The sequence below is a fragment of the Ranitomeya variabilis genome, chromosome 2 (assembly GCF_051348905.1).
Source record: "Ranitomeya variabilis isolate aRanVar5 chromosome 2, aRanVar5.hap1, whole genome shotgun sequence".
NCBI lineage: Eukaryota > Metazoa > Chordata > Amphibia > Anura > Dendrobatidae > Ranitomeya > Ranitomeya variabilis.
This window is the reverse complement of record NC_135233.1, coordinates 301,319,358-301,335,091: the sequence shown is the minus strand read 5'-3', so window position 1 is coordinate 301,335,091 and position 15,734 is coordinate 301,319,358. Positions and strand designations below refer to the sequence as shown.

Here is a 15,734-nt window from a genome sequence, read left to right as displayed (position 1 = left end):
GAGTGTCTTCGCGGTGCTCAAAAAAGATGTTGGAGTCTCCACGGCTGCATGTTTGTTTCACAATCGCAACACATGCAGGTATTGCCTAACAGATACTTGACACGCAGGCGTGGTGGAGTCAAACATATTATTCAAGCATGCCAAAGTCACTCAGTTAGCATCTGAGCATGCTTGTATAACACTTTATCCAAGCATGTTCGCTCATCACTAGTAAGTGTGAAAAGGTTTTTGGGGTTTTTTTTTTTTAATAAAATGAATTAAATGGGTGTGGGGGAGCAAATGATGAACTGAGGGTGGAAAACCGCAAATAATGATGAAAGAGGGTTGGGGATGGGCACAGTGAATGATGTATTGAGGGTGTTGTGGGGCAGCACAAATAATGATGGACTGAGTGTGGGTAACGAGGGACAGTAAATAATCATGGGTGGTTACCGCGAATAATGATGGATTAGGGTGGGGATGGAGTGAGTAAATGATGACGAAGAGGGGGAGAGCATGACAATGATTTAGGGTGGTAGGTAGCATGTAATTATAATGAATCAAGGGAGCAGCAGGTACAGAGTGTGGGCGTTGAGGATGCAGGAGAATGACTGGTAATACTATACACAGAGCTCCTGTGTATAATGGCACTTGTGGTAATATTACTATTGTGGGTTTTTTTGTTTTTTTTTAATTAATGATCAGTATTGTAGCATTTGGTCACTATGTGGTGGTAGCATGTGGTCTGGTCACGATATGGCGGTATTTGTACCTTATATGTGGTATTATTTGGTCACTTTGTGATAGCAATTCGTGGTCCGGCCATGGTGTGGTGGTATTTGTTCCTTGTATGTGGTATTAGTGATCATTTAAAAAAAAAAAATGTATGTGACTCTTTACCTTAAACATTTTTTTAAAATATCCAAAACTTTATTTAGGTATATTTTTATTTATTTTTCTTTTAATAGGCTAGAGTAGAGTGGGGCCCAGCTAAAAGAGTCTCCTTGTGGTGGCAGAATAAAAAATTCCTTTGGACAAAACAAAAGCTGCTGGCTATACATTTGATCTAGTGTTCGGTGTGAATTGTTAATGTGTGATTGCGGAAGACATGGTGCAGAAGTGGAGTTATTCCATGAATGGGCAGTGGGACTGTGGAAGGTATGAGGGGTTGAGGCGCAGCCTTAAGGGGGCCCCGAAATTCCTGGTGGCAGTCCTGTAATTATATACATTATACATACATACACAGATAGTGGCACGTGAAAGAAGATTGGGCACCCCCTGGTCAAAATTACTGCTATTGTGAACAGTTGAGCAAGTTGAAGATGAAACTATCTCTGCAAGAGCTAAAGTTAGTGATGACATTTTCTATTTGAGATCTATAATTATTTTTTTATTTACTTTTTTTATCTTTTACATTTTAAAAATTACAAAAAGGAATGGGCCGATGTAAAGGTTTGAGCACCCCTGGAGATTTGTATGCTCAGATAACTTTGATCAAGGGACCTTAGTCTGTTAGGTTTATGACTTTTTCATCATCATCTTTAAGAAAGGCCAGGTAATGCAAACCTCCCAGCTTTATAAAAACTCAGCCTCCTCTAACCTTGTGCCAAAAAAACAGCAGCCATGGATTCTTTTAAGCAGCTGCCTAACACTCTGAAAATGAAAATGGCAGAGTCCCACAAAGCAGGAGAAGGCTATAAGAAGATAGCAAAGAGTTTTCAAGTTGCTCTTTCCTCAGTTTGAAATGTAATTAAGAATTGGTAGTTAACAGGAATGATAGAGATCAAGATAAGGTCTGGAAGAACAAGCAAATTTTCAGTGATAGCTGCTCATAGGATTGCTAGAGAGACAAATCGGAACCCCTGCTTCACTGTAAAAGACCTTCAAAAATATTTAGCACACTCTAGAGTTGTTGTACATTGTTCTACTGTTCAGAGACCCCTGCACAAATTTGCCTTCATGTAAGCGTCATCAGAAGAAAATTTTTATGATGAGGATGCAGGAGAGGTTAAGAGTCAGAAGTATTATTATTATACATTTTTATAGCGCCATTTATTCCATGGCGCTTTACATGTGAAAAGGAGCAATATAGACAAATATAAAAAACATGAGCAAAAAACAAGGCACTAACAGGTACAGAAGGAGCGAGGGCTCACAGTCTGCAGGGTGAGGATACACTAGGAGAGGGCAGAGCTGGTTGTGCGGTGGTTCAGTAGGTTGAGGATCACTGCAGGCTGTAGGCTTGTCGGAAGAGGTGAGTCTTCAGGTTCTTTTTGAAGGTTTCCGTGGTAGGCGAGAGTCTGATGTGTTGGGGTAGAGAGTTCCAGAGTATGGGGGAAGCACGGGAGAAGTCTTGGATGCAAAAGAACATCCAAACATGCCTGATACATTTTGGAAACAAGTCCTGTGGATCGATGAGGTTAAAATAGAAGTCTTTGGACACAGTGATCAAAGGTATGTGTTCAGAAAATTTCAAGAAAATAACATCTTGCCAACCATTAAGCATGGAATGGATTAATCATGCTTTGGGGTTGTGTTAACATTTCACAGGTGGAGGCAAAGAATGGATTCAATGATATTTCGATTAATTCTTGATGCCAACATGACTCAATCTGTAAAAAAGCTGAAGTTGAAAAGAGGATGGCTTCTACAAATGGATAATTATTAGTGATGAGCGAGCGTGCTCCGATATCGTATCATCCGAGTAGGCTCGGGTGTGCTCGAGTAATATGTTAGTGTGCACACGGCTGCAGGATTCACAGTTGTTAGACAGCTGCAACATATGCTGGGATTACCTGTTTACAACGCGATATCCGAGCACGCTCACTAATCACTAATAATGATCGTAAACACATGCAAAAATCCACAATAGATTTCCTCAAAAGGCGCAAGCTGAAGATTTTACATAGGCCCTCACAATCCCCTGATCTGAACATCAAATCTGTGAAAATCTGTGGCTAGACCTGAAAATAGCACCCAGGACTCTCACAGAATAGAAGAATGGCTGAAAAGCCCTCAAACAAGAATTGAAACACTCTTGGCTGGATACCAAAAGTGTTTACAAGCTTTGATACTTGCAAAAAAGGGTGCTACTAGGCAATAACCATGCACCGTGCCCAAACTTTTGCATTGGCCCATTTTCCTTTTTGCAGTTTTTAAAATGTGAAAAGATAATTTTTTTCTTTTTGCCTAAAATACAAAAGGAAATGTGTAATCTCTAACTGTTGCCCTTTAAAAGATCATTTTATCTTCAACTTGCTTAACTGTTCACAACAGTAATTTTGACATTGGGTGCCCAAATCTTTACATAACTCTATAATATATATTTTTTATATACAAACACACACACACTTTATTCACCCAAAGTTGTTGATTTTGTTGCAAAAATGTTTGCACCTATTTAAATTGTGACGATCGACAAAGAACCACAATCAGCTGTGAAGAAACGATGCACAGTAATTCGTGCTACAAATCTACTGCATGAAGATTCAGTCTGATGGTACATCCACACACGGCAGGTGTCCTATACATGTTTCATCCAGTATATCTAGAGGAGAGGATCTCCTTCAGGATCCTGTATAATGAATCAGAAGGATAGGCTAGCAATGATAGAGTCCTGGAAAACCCATTTACTTTAAATTTGCTGCAAATCTTCACGGAATAAAAATTAAGCAACGTGTGCATGAGAGTTCAGGAATCTCATTCACCTTGCTTTTACTAAGAAATCCTTCCTGAGGAGGAAAAAAATCAAAAACAAAACGCAAGGTGTTTACGGGACAAGGTTATAGTAACGAGAGACCACTAATGACTAATCCATGAAGGGGTCCGTCTGCTAACACACAATCTGACATGTAGCTTCTTCTATGTCCAGTCTAACAATGCCTCTCACTTGGACACGATTCAGATGGCAGCGCTGGGGGATACTGGGTACAATAATCTTCTGTGTTCCACCCTTCAACAAGGACCATTTGGCCTTCCCCCATTATTTAAGCTTACAACAGATAATAGCGGAGGTCATAAAAACACCAATGTCCGTAATAGGAACCTTTCCTGTCAGAAGAGATAAATGGCGTCTGCACCTCTGCCAGGGGCTGAGCTGTATGAAGAACCAGAGTAAGGCGCAGGCTGAGTCTTAGTAAAAGTGGCATTGCCGCACCAGGGAGCAGGCACGGTCCGATGATGTCAAGCAATTGTCAGTAAAGTAAAACAGACACGCATTGTGTTTTGCGTTTCATGTGGCTGTTGCTGTGTACCCAGGAACAGAAATCTCTTTCACAGGCAAGACAACGGTGTGCTTCACAGACAGGACATACAGCTGCAACATGGATACCAGGGCAGGTGTCACGCTGTGACTGTATGCAAATAGGGAAGGGGGTCGTGCACTGTCCCTAGGGCTGGGACTATCCCTGCTCCCAAAGGTTCCTTTAAAGGTGATGAGGTTTGGGCCACTAGCCATACTGTTCTCCTATTATTCCCTAAGCTGTCCCCTCCCCCAGGAGGTCTGGGACAGAAATGCTAGTGTATAAAACACGCTAGACAAATAGGAATAACAAAAAACAACTAACATACAAAACACTCACCAAAGGTAGAGTGGTATATAGGGAATGGTATGGACGTACAAATAGGAGTAGGACAATGAGGAAAGCATACACCCAAAAACAGCATACAACGATCTCCAACTCAGCACAGCGACTCCAAGGAGCTAGGAAGTAAAACTTTCACTGGCGAGGAAGAGAAGGTCTGGCCAGATGTTATAAAGAGAGGAAATGACCAAGTCAGCAACAGCTGTTTCTAACCAGCATAGAAAATGCCGTTAACCACTTCAGCACCAAAGGAAACAAAATCCATTTAATATGAAAACATAAAACACAGGCTAAATGGAAGATCTGCGATTCACAGCACAGTGATTTTCTAACCACAGATCTCCCAAAAAGCACGTAACTCACTCGTGACAGCAGTTGCCCCCATCAGTAAAGAAGGCAGCCATAGACATCCAATGGGCCAGGCCAAACTAAATGGCTCCCACACATCTTAGGCTATGTGCACACGTTGCGGATTGGTGTGCGGATTTTTCCGCACTGTTTTTGCAAAATCAGCAGGTAAACCGCACTGCGGATTACCCGTGGTTTTTGTGCGGATTCCACCTGCAGTTTTACACCTGCGGATTCCTATTGAGAAGCTGGTGTAAACCGCTGTGGAATCCGCACAAAGAAAATACAATGCTGCGTTTCCGTGCGTTTTTTTCCACAGCATGTGCACTGCTGGTTTTGTTTTCCATACATCTACATGGTACTGTACAACGCATGGAAAACTGCTGCAGATCCGCAGCATCAAATCCGCTGCAGTCCGCAGCAAAATCCGCAACGTGTGCACATAGCCTTAGAGGGCTACAAAAGGAGAGTAGGAGGAATGGTAGTAAAAATCTGCCGCCAATTGTGAGATTCAGAAATAACATACTAGAATGTCACAGAGATAACCGAAGACCAAATGCAGGTGTGAATGAAGCCTTACAAGATATCCTGCCATTGCTCCCACAAGATGTAAACATACTTCGCTCTTACACAATTTATATGGCTGACAAAGCCTGACTAATTCTGCACCAGATTGAGGAACTAAGGAAAAAGGCAGCGGCTCTGCTCAGGCATATTGCAACCCAGCGCTTCTGTCCGCACCTTTTTATAGCAGAACATCCTTTACCACAGAATTATGTAAAAATTACTTCTGCAAAACTGAGAACTGACTTTTTACGGAACCAGAAGACAGCACTTTTCTGAGAGATTATTACGGTAGTTTTGTTTATGTAAGCAATATGGATTGTAGACCCTACCCTTTAACCCCTTAAGCCCCAAGGGTGGTTAGCACCTTAATGACCGGGCCAATTTTTACATTTCTGACCACTGTCCCTTTATGAGGTTATAACTCTGGAACGCTTCAATGGATCCTGGTGATTCTGACATTGTTTTCTCGTGACATATTGTACTTCATGATAGTGGTAAAATTTGTTTGATATTACCTGCGTTTATTTGTGAAAAAAAATGGAAATTTGGCGAAAATTTTGCAATTTTCCAACTTTGAATTTTTATGCCCTTAAATCACAGAGATATGTCACGCAAAATACTTAATAAGTAACATTTCCCACATGTCTACTTTACATCAGCACAATTTTAGAACCACATTTTTTTTTTGTTAGGGAGTTTTAAGGGTTAAAAGTTGACCAGCAAGTTCTCATTTTTACAACACCATTTTTTTTATTTTTTTTATTTTTTTTTTTAGGGACTACATCACATTTGAAGTCATTTTGAGGGGTCTATATGATAGAAAATACCCAAGTGTGACACCATTCTAAAAACTGCACCCCTCAAGGTGCTCAAAACCACATTCAAGAAGTTTATTAACCCTTCAGGTGTTTCACAGGAATTTTTGGAATGTTTAAATAAAAACGAACATTTAACTTTTTTTTTCACAAAAAATTTACTTCAGCTCCAATTTGTTTTATTTTACCAAGGGTAACAGGAGAAAATGGATCCCAAAAGATGTTGCACAATTTGTCCTGAGTACACCGATACCCCATATGTGGGGGTAAACCACTGTTTGGGCGCATGGCAGAGCTCGGAAGGGAAGGAGCGCCATTTGACTTTTCAATGCAAAATTGACTGAAATTGAGATGGGACGCCATGTTGCGTTTGGAGAGCCTCTGATGTGCCTAAACATTGAAACCCCCCACAAGTGACATCATTTTGGAAAGTAGACCCCCTAGGGAACTTATCTAGATGTGTGGTGAGCACTTTGACCCACCAAGTGCTTCACAGAAGTTTATAATGCAGAGCCGTAAAAATAAAAAATCATTTTTTCACAAAAATTATCTTTTCGCCCCCAATTTTTTATTTTCCCAAGGGTAACAAAAGAAATTGGACCCCAAAAGTTGTTGTGCAATTTGTCCTGAGTACGCTGATACCCAATATGTTGGGGTAAACCCCTGTTTGGGTGCACGAGAGAGCTCGGAAGGGAAGGAGCACTGTTTTACTTTTTCAACGCAGAATTGGCTGGAATTGAGATCGGATGCGATGTCGCGCTTGGAGAGCCCTTGATGTGCCTAAACAGTGGAAACCCCCAATTCTAACTGAAACCCTAACCCAAACACACCCCTAACCCAAACACACCCCTAACCCTAATCCCAACTCTAACCATAACCACACCCCTAACCCGAACATGCCCCTAACCCCAACCACACCCCTAACCCCAACACACCCCTAATTCCAACACACCCCTAACACTAATCCCAACCAGAACCCTAACCACACCCCTAACCCTGACAGACCCCTAACCCTAATCCCAACCGTAAATGTAATCCAAACCCCAACCCTAACTTTAGCCCCAACCCTATACTTTTATTGGTACCATTTTCGGGCATGTTACATTTTTTGATCGCTTTTTATTCCGATTTTTGTGAGGCAGAATGACCAAAAACCAGGTATTCATGAATTTCTTTTTGGTGGGGCGTTTATACCGTTCCACGTTTGCAAAAATTGATAAAGCAGTTTTATTCTTTGGGTCAGTACGATTACAGCGATACCTCATTTATATCTTTTTTATGTTTTGGCGTTTTTATACGATAAAAACTATTTTATAGAAAAAATAAATATTTTTGCATCGCTTTATTCTGAGGTTTTTTCACTGATGATGCTGTCTGGCGGCTCTTTTTTGCGGGACAAGATGACTTTTTCAGTGGTACCATGGTTATTTATATCCGTATTTTTGATCGTGTGTTATTCCACTTTTTGTTCGGCGGTATGATAATAAAGCGTTGTCTTTTGCCTTTTTTTTTTACGGTGTTCACTGAAGGGGTTAAATAGTGGGACAGTTTTCTAGGTCGGGTCGTTACGGATGCGACGATACTAAATATGTGTACTTTTATTGCTTTTTTTATTTAGAGAAAGAAATGTATTATGGGAACAATATTTTTAATTTTTTTTCTTTATTTAGGATTTTGTTTTTTTAATTTCATTTTATTTTATTTTTTTTTACACGTGAATATTTCTTTTTTTTTACTTCATAACATTGCCCCGGGGGGGGGGGGGGGGGGGGTGCTGGGCATTATGTTATGGGGTCAGATCGTTGATCTGACACTTTGCAGAGCACTGTCAGATCTGACAGGCAGTGCAGGGACGCTTGCAAGCGCTTGCTCTGAGCAGGCGCTTGCAGGCCACCTCCCTGCAGGACCCGGAAGCAGCCCCGCGGCCATTTTGGATCCGGGGCCTGCAGGGAGAAGGAGATGGGAGACCCTCGGAGCAACGCTATCGTATCGCGTTGCTCCGAGGGCCTCAGGGAAGCATGCAGGGAGCCCCCTCCCTGCGCGATGCTTCCCTATGCCGCCGGAATGCTGCGATCATGTTTGATCGCAGTGTGCCGGGGGTTAATGTGCGGTCCGTGACCACTCCTGGCACATAGTGCCAGATGCCAGCTGCGATAGTCAGCTGACACCCGGCCGCGATCGGCTGCGCTCCCCCCATGAGCACGGCCGATCGCATATGACGTACTATCCCGTCACTGAGAATTAAGTCCCAGGTCACCTCGACGTTACAGTACGTCACATGGGATAAAGGGGTTAAAAAAAAAAAAGTTAAAGGGTAATGCCCCACAAATGCAGTTTTCTATCTAACAATCTGTCCCACTTACTATATAGGGGCATTGCTAACAGCGCCTTGTTAGCCAAAATAACGTCTAGCTGATCATAATGGAAGGCCTATTTTCAGATGTGAACCCCGATATTAATTACGGTACACCTCCACGCTAGATCTAGACACCTTGTCCAGCCACATACACTTCGGAAAATGGCAGTGAGCACAAAAAAAAAAAAAGAATCACATTGCGGTGGGTCCATCATCACAGCTCATAATCAGACTTTTTTTTTTGTCCACGTATGTGTTAAACAAAGAAAAATTTAATCAGTATATCAGTTTTTAACATCAGTGAATTGAGGGGTTGGGGTGGATGTTGATCATACTGACACATTCCCTTTAACTACACAGTGGAAAAACAAAACAACAGACAGCAAATGGAAAAAACAAAACACAAAATGCATATGCCTATTGAAATCTATTTGTATGGTGTTCAGTCTGTGAAAAGGTGGATAGCAAATCTGTCAAACACTGAAGTGTGAATGAACCCCAAAAGTGGAAAACAAAAGCTCCGTCTTAGAAGAATTTCCTCTTTATTAGCCACACTTTCTCACTTCTGACCCACTTCCCAATTCTACGTGCTTGCTCAAGCTAGTTTGCCATTCTAAGGAACTCATGTGTCTTCTGAGAAAAGAATTGCAATAGATATTCTATGTACCGTACATAATTTTCCACCTTTGAACAAAAAGGACAGAAATGGGCTACAATTATTGTAAAAAATAAAAAAAATAGAATAAAAACCTGTCAAGAGCAATCCTAATCAAGTTGATGAATAAAGAAGAGAAAAAAATAAATAAATAAAAAATCGACCAGTACATTTTCACAAGTACATACGGTATTTCTAATGGAGGAAGCCCTCTAGCAATGAAGATGTGAACAATTTCATCCTTAACAATCACCTAACATTTCTCTAGAGCAGTGGTCCCCAACCTTTCTGACCTAGAGAGCCACATTCCGCTCTGAGAGGGCGTCGCGAGCCACATATTGCTCCCTCCCCCTCACAGTAGTGGCAACCAGAGCCCCCATTATGGGTATAATGATAACCAAAGCTTTTCCACAGAAATTACCCCAAAGGATTATAACAAGATCCAGCAGTCCCCACAATACCCCCATTCAGTATTCTTTTATCCAGCACTCCCAACATACTGTCACATTTAGCTTCAGGCACCTTCTCTGACAGGTGCTATCATCCTGTCTCCAGGGTCCCATACTTAATTTATCTCTAAAACCAGTATATGTGCATCAGATCAGCTCTTCTGTTCAGGGCTACACACAAAATTCACCATTTTTAGATTTTCTCCTCATACCTGTTTGCTAGACCTGCAGCTAATGCACCAAGCTGGCAGACAGCCGCGAGCCACAATTAATGGGACTGCGAGCCACATGTGGCTCCCGAGCTACAGGTTGGGGACCCCTGCTCTAGAGCATCAGTTTGTGTAAAATATACTATGCATTACTTCCACTGCCCTGGTCCACATGCTGAGTAATGCAGTTTTTTAAGTAAACATATTTCTCAAGGTGCTATAGTGACACCCCAGGGTCCTGGTTGTTACAGTGGCATTGCTTTCCTCAGGCCGGCGTCACACTAGCGAGTTTTACGGATGTATGAGAGGTGCAGAAAATACGGATTGCATACGGTACAATGATTCTCTATGGCCCAGCTCCTATCTGCCGTATGTTACTGATCCGTATTATACGGTCTTGTACGGCCGTAGAAAATCGCAGCATGCTGCGTTTGTTACCGTATTGCGCAAAAAAATCGCCAATGAACGTCTATGGGGGCGAGAAAAATACGGATTACACACAGACCAGCAGTGTGACCTGCGAGAAATACGCACCGGTGTTCTCTAGAAAAGCCAGCAATTCAGTGCGGTGTACAGTAAAATCACTGAGGGCTCGAGTTCATATGAGGACATCCAGCAGAGGGCGCCTCACCGCGACTCAAGGTAACTACAGGACATTCCCCTGCAATCCATTCATTCCCCATATTTTTACAACCACGAGCACAGCTGCATTAGCAAAGCTCCTGGGTGTAAAATGATTTAACCCCTTCAGATGGATTTACATCGTGGGACGTTCCAAAACGCCGGAAGGTATGGGATATTGTTGATTTTTTATTTTTCCTTTTTTACAGAACGAGCGTCTTCAGGTGGATTAACCCCTTCCCGACATGTGACGGTATAGTACGTCACATGTCGGGACCCCCGCTTTGATGTGCGCTCCGGCGGTGAGCGCACATCAAAGTCGCGACATGTCAGCTGTTTTTTACAGCTGACATGTGCGCGCAATAGCGGCGGGTGAAATCGCGATCACCCGCCGCTATTAACTAGTTAAATGCCGCTGTCAAGCGCAGACAGCGGCATTTAACTACCGCATCCGGCCGTGCGGCCGGATATGAGCGCATCGCCGACCCCCGTCACATGATCGGGGGTCGGCGATGAGTCAGGAAGGTAACCATAGAGGTCCTTGAGACCTCTATGGTTACTGATTGCCGGTGGCTGTGAGCGCCACCCTGTGGTCGGCGCTTACAGCACACCTGCATTTGAGCTACATAACAGCGATCTGATGATCGCTGTTATGTAGCAGAGCCGATCGGGCTGTGCCTGCTTCTAGCCTCCCATGGAGGCTATAGAAGCATGGCAAAAGTAAAAAAAAAAAGTTTTTAAAAATGTGAAAAAAATAAAAAAAATATAAAAGTTTAAATCACCCCCCTTTCGCCCCAATCAAAATAAATCAATAAAAAAAAAACCCAACCTACACATATTTGGTATCGCCGCGTTCAGAATCGCCCGATCTATCAATAAAAAAAAAGCATTAACCTGATCGCTAAATGGCGTAATGAGAAAAAAATTCGAAACGCCAGATTTACGTTTTTTTGGTCGCCACGACATTGCATTAAAATGCAATAACGGGCGATCAAAAGAACGTATCTACACCAAAATGCTATCATTAAAAACGCCAGCTCGGCACGCAAAAAATAAGCCCTCACCTGACCCCAGATCACGAAAAATGGAGACGCTACGAGTATCGGAATATGGCGCAATTTTGTTTTGTTTTGTTTTTTGCAAAGTTTGGAATTTTTTTTCACCACTTAGGTGAAAAATAACCTAGTCATGTTAGGTGTCTATAAACTCGTAGTGACCTGGAGAATCATAATGGCAGGTCAGTTTTAGCATTTAGTGAACCTAGCAAAATAGGCAAGCAAAAAACAAGTGTGGGATTGCACTTTTTTTGCAATTTCACTGCACTTGGAATTTTTTTCCCGTTTTCTAGTACACGACATGCTAAAACCAATGATGTCGTTCAAAAGTACAACTCGTCCCGCAAAAAATAAGCCCTCACATGGCCAAATTGACGGAAAAATAAAAAAGTTATGGCTCTAGGAAGGAGGGTAGCGAAAAACGAAAATGGAAAAACGGAAAAAGCTCCGGGGGTGAAGGGGTTAAGAGAATAATAAGATATTACAACACCCTGTGTCTTTATTTCATTAAAGTACTTTGTAATAATGTGTGTGTGTGTGTGTGTTTTATTAGCCATTTCATACTATTGGATTAATAATGGATAGGTGTCATAATTGACGCCTCTCCATTATTAATCTGGCTTAATGTCATGAGAGTGGCCAAGTGCCAGAATAAGCGCATCTTCAAGATGTGCCTTTTCTGGGGTGGCCGGGGGCAGATGTTTGTAGCCAGGGGAAGCCAATAACCATGGTCCCTCTCTAGGCTATTAATATCTGCCCTCAGTCACTGGCTTTACCACTCTGGCGGAGAAAATTGCGCGGGAGCCCACGCCAATTTTTTTTCCTTTAATTTAATAGCTAGAGCGCACAAATTTTGCACATACACACTACTAACATTAGTAGTGTGGAATATGCAAAAAAAAAAAAGAAAGGGATATGAGATGGTTTACTGTATGTAAACCATGTCTCCTATCATGTCGGGTTTGGGAAGGAGATAGCACAAAAGCCGGAACTTCAATTGCCGGCTTTTGCTATCTCGCGCTGAATTAAATATAAATACACAGTGTATATATATATATACATAATACATATATTGTAGCGTGGCTAAAGGGTGTCTAATCGATGGGAGATATGTGTCGCATAGATGGCTTGCCGCTGTGATGTAACCATAGACCTATATGGCTGTCAGGACCTGTGGTGATGTCAGACCACATGGCTAATCATGTGATGGGTTACTGGGTGTGGTTAGCTCTATATAAGACAGGCTAATGTTTAACACAGGGGATATGTGTGGAGGTGCTAGCCTCCAGTGTGTTAAGGCTCCAGCACTGAGCCTGAAGGAACGGACACTTGTTTTTTCCCTTTTGCCTGAGTTAAAGGCTATTTGTTTTTCCTGTTTATGCTAAACTGGTTTATGAAGCAATAAACCTTTGAACTTTTGTTGGAACCTGCTTCCTAAGTGTCAGCCGTCGCACCTGAGTGAGTGAAATCCCTACAGTTGGTGGAGAATGCGGGCAGCGTTCCCATTAGAGACGTAAGTCTATTTTTTGGATGTCCTGGGTCAAGTCGGCTGTAAGCCAGCAAGCATTGCCGGGGAAAATGGAGGACCTGCTGAAACACTTGGTCCAGTCGCAGTCACAGCATCAAGAGGCTAACAGGCTGTTTATGCAGCAGTTGCAACAGAACCAGCAAGAGACCAACAAGCTGTTGATGCAGCAGATACAACAGAGCCAGCAGGAGCAACGGCAGAGTCAGCAGGAGCAACGGCAGCAGATGCAGCTTCTGGCAACCGCCATCCAGGGCAAGACGAGCGCCCCAACCCCAGGTTTGGCTGATGACACCCACGTCCGGAAGACTGTAAGATGCGCATTACAGAAAATGACCCCCGGGGATGATGTTGAGGCCTTCCTGACGGTGTTTGAGAGGGTCGCTGAGAGGGAAAAACTCCCGCCAGAGCAGTGGGCAGAGGTACTGGCGCCATACCTGACAGGAGAACCCCAGAAGGCGTACTATGATTTGACATTGCAGGATGCCAAAGAGTATCACAAATTGAAAGTCGAGATTCTCGCACGTTTGGGGGTGACACTGACTGTTAGGGCACAGCGAGTTCACTGCTGGGCCTATCACCGGGACAAACCGCCTCGCTCCCAAATGTTTGACCTGTTGCACCTGGTCCAGAAATGGCTGCAGCCAGAGTTATGTACACCTGCACAGATGGTGGAACGAGTGATGATGGATCGGTTTGTGCATTCCCTCCCGAGGTCCATACAGACTTGGGTTGCCCAGGGTGATCCCCAGAATGCCGACGAACTGATCGGACTGGTCAAGAGATACCAAGGGATGGAAGGCTGTTATGACCCCAATGGCGAGGGTCTCAGAGATATCAGCCAGTCTGCGAAGTACAAAAATCCAGCTCATAGGGCAGTGGTAACTGGGTTGACCATATATCTACTCCTAACGCCAACACTAGAAGTAGCCGGGGAACATGCCTACGTTGGTCGCTAGATGTCTCGCGCCAGCCGGAGAGCTAACTACCCCTAGAAGAGGAAAACAAAGACCTCTCTTGCCTCCAGAGAACGGACCCCAAAAGTAGGATACAAGCCCCCCACAAATAATAACGGTGAGGTAAGAGGAAATGACAAACACAGAGATGAACTAGGTTTAGCAAAGAGAGGCCCACTTACTAATAGCAGAATGTAGTAAGATAACTTATATGGTCAACAAAAACCCTATCAAAAATCCACGCTGGAGATTCAAGAACCCCCGAACCGTCTAACGGCCCGGGGGGAGAACACCAGCCACCCTAGAGCTTCCAGCAAGGTCAGGATACAGATTAAATACAAGCTGGACAAAAATGCAAAGAAAAACAAATAGCAAAAAGGTAAAAAGCAGACTTAGCTTAATCAAGCAGGAACCAGGATCAGTAGACAAGAGCACTACAGATTAGCTCTGATACCAACGTTGCCAGGCATTGAACTGAAGGTCCAGGGAGCTTATATAGCAACACCCCTGACCTAACGACCCAGGTGAGCATACAAGGGATGAATGACATACCCAGAGTCAAATCACTAGTAGCCACTAGAGGGAGCCAAAAGGTAAATTCACAACAGTACCCCCCCCTTAGTGAGGGGTCACCGAACCCTCACCAAGACCACCAGGGCGATCAGGATGAGCGGCGTGAAAGGCACGAACTAAATCGGCCGCATGCACATCAGAGGCGACCACCCAGGAATTATCCTCCTGACCATAGCCCTTCCACTTAACCAGGTACTGAAGTCTCCGCCTGGAGAGACGAGAATCTAAGATCTTCTCCACCACGTACTCCAACTCGCCCTCAACCAACACCGGAGCAGGAGGCTCAGCAGAAGGAACCACAGGCACAACGTACCGCCGCAACAAGGACCTATGAAATACGTTGTGAATGGCAAACGACACCGGAAGATCCAGGCGAAAGGATACAGGATTAAGGATCTCCAATATCTTGTAAGGACCAATGAATCGAGGCTTAAATTTGGGAGAGGAGACCTTCATAGGAACAAATCGAGAAGACAGCCATACCAAATCCACAACACGAAGTCGGGGACCCACACCGCGGCGGCGGTTGGCAAAACGCTGAGCCTTCTCCTGTGACAACTTCAAGTTGTCCACCACATGATTCCAGATCCGCTGCAACCTATCCACCACAGAATCCACTCCAGGACAGTCAGAAGGCTCCACATGTCCCGAGGAAAAACGAGGATGGAAACCAGAGTTGCAGAAAAATGGCGAAACCAAGGTGGCAGAACTAGCCCGATTATTAAGGGCAAATTCAGCCAACGGCAAGAAGGTCACCCAATCATCCTGATCAGAAGAGACAAAACACCTCAAATACGCCTCCAGAGTCTGATTAGTTCGCTCCGTTTGTCCGTTAGTCTGTGGATGAAAAGCGGACGAAAACGACAATTCAATGCCCATCCTACCACAAAGGATCGCCAGAACCTGGAAACAAACTGGGATCCTCTGTCCGACACAATGTTCTCAGGAATGCCGTGCAAACGAACCACGTTCTGGAAGAACACAGGAACCAGATCAGAAGAGGAAGGCAGCTTAGGCAAAGGAACCAGATGGACCATCTTGGA

The 15,734-nt window shown here is 43.6% G+C and overlaps 1 protein-coding gene across 4 annotated transcripts in view; it reads right to left on the bottom strand.

Moving 5' to 3' along the window:
• PAK3 (p21 (RAC1) activated kinase 3) overlaps nt 1-15,734 on the bottom strand; it is a 208,012-nt gene that overhangs the window by 149,192 nt on the left and 43,086 nt on the right. The gene's annotated exons all lie outside the window — the stretch shown is intronic.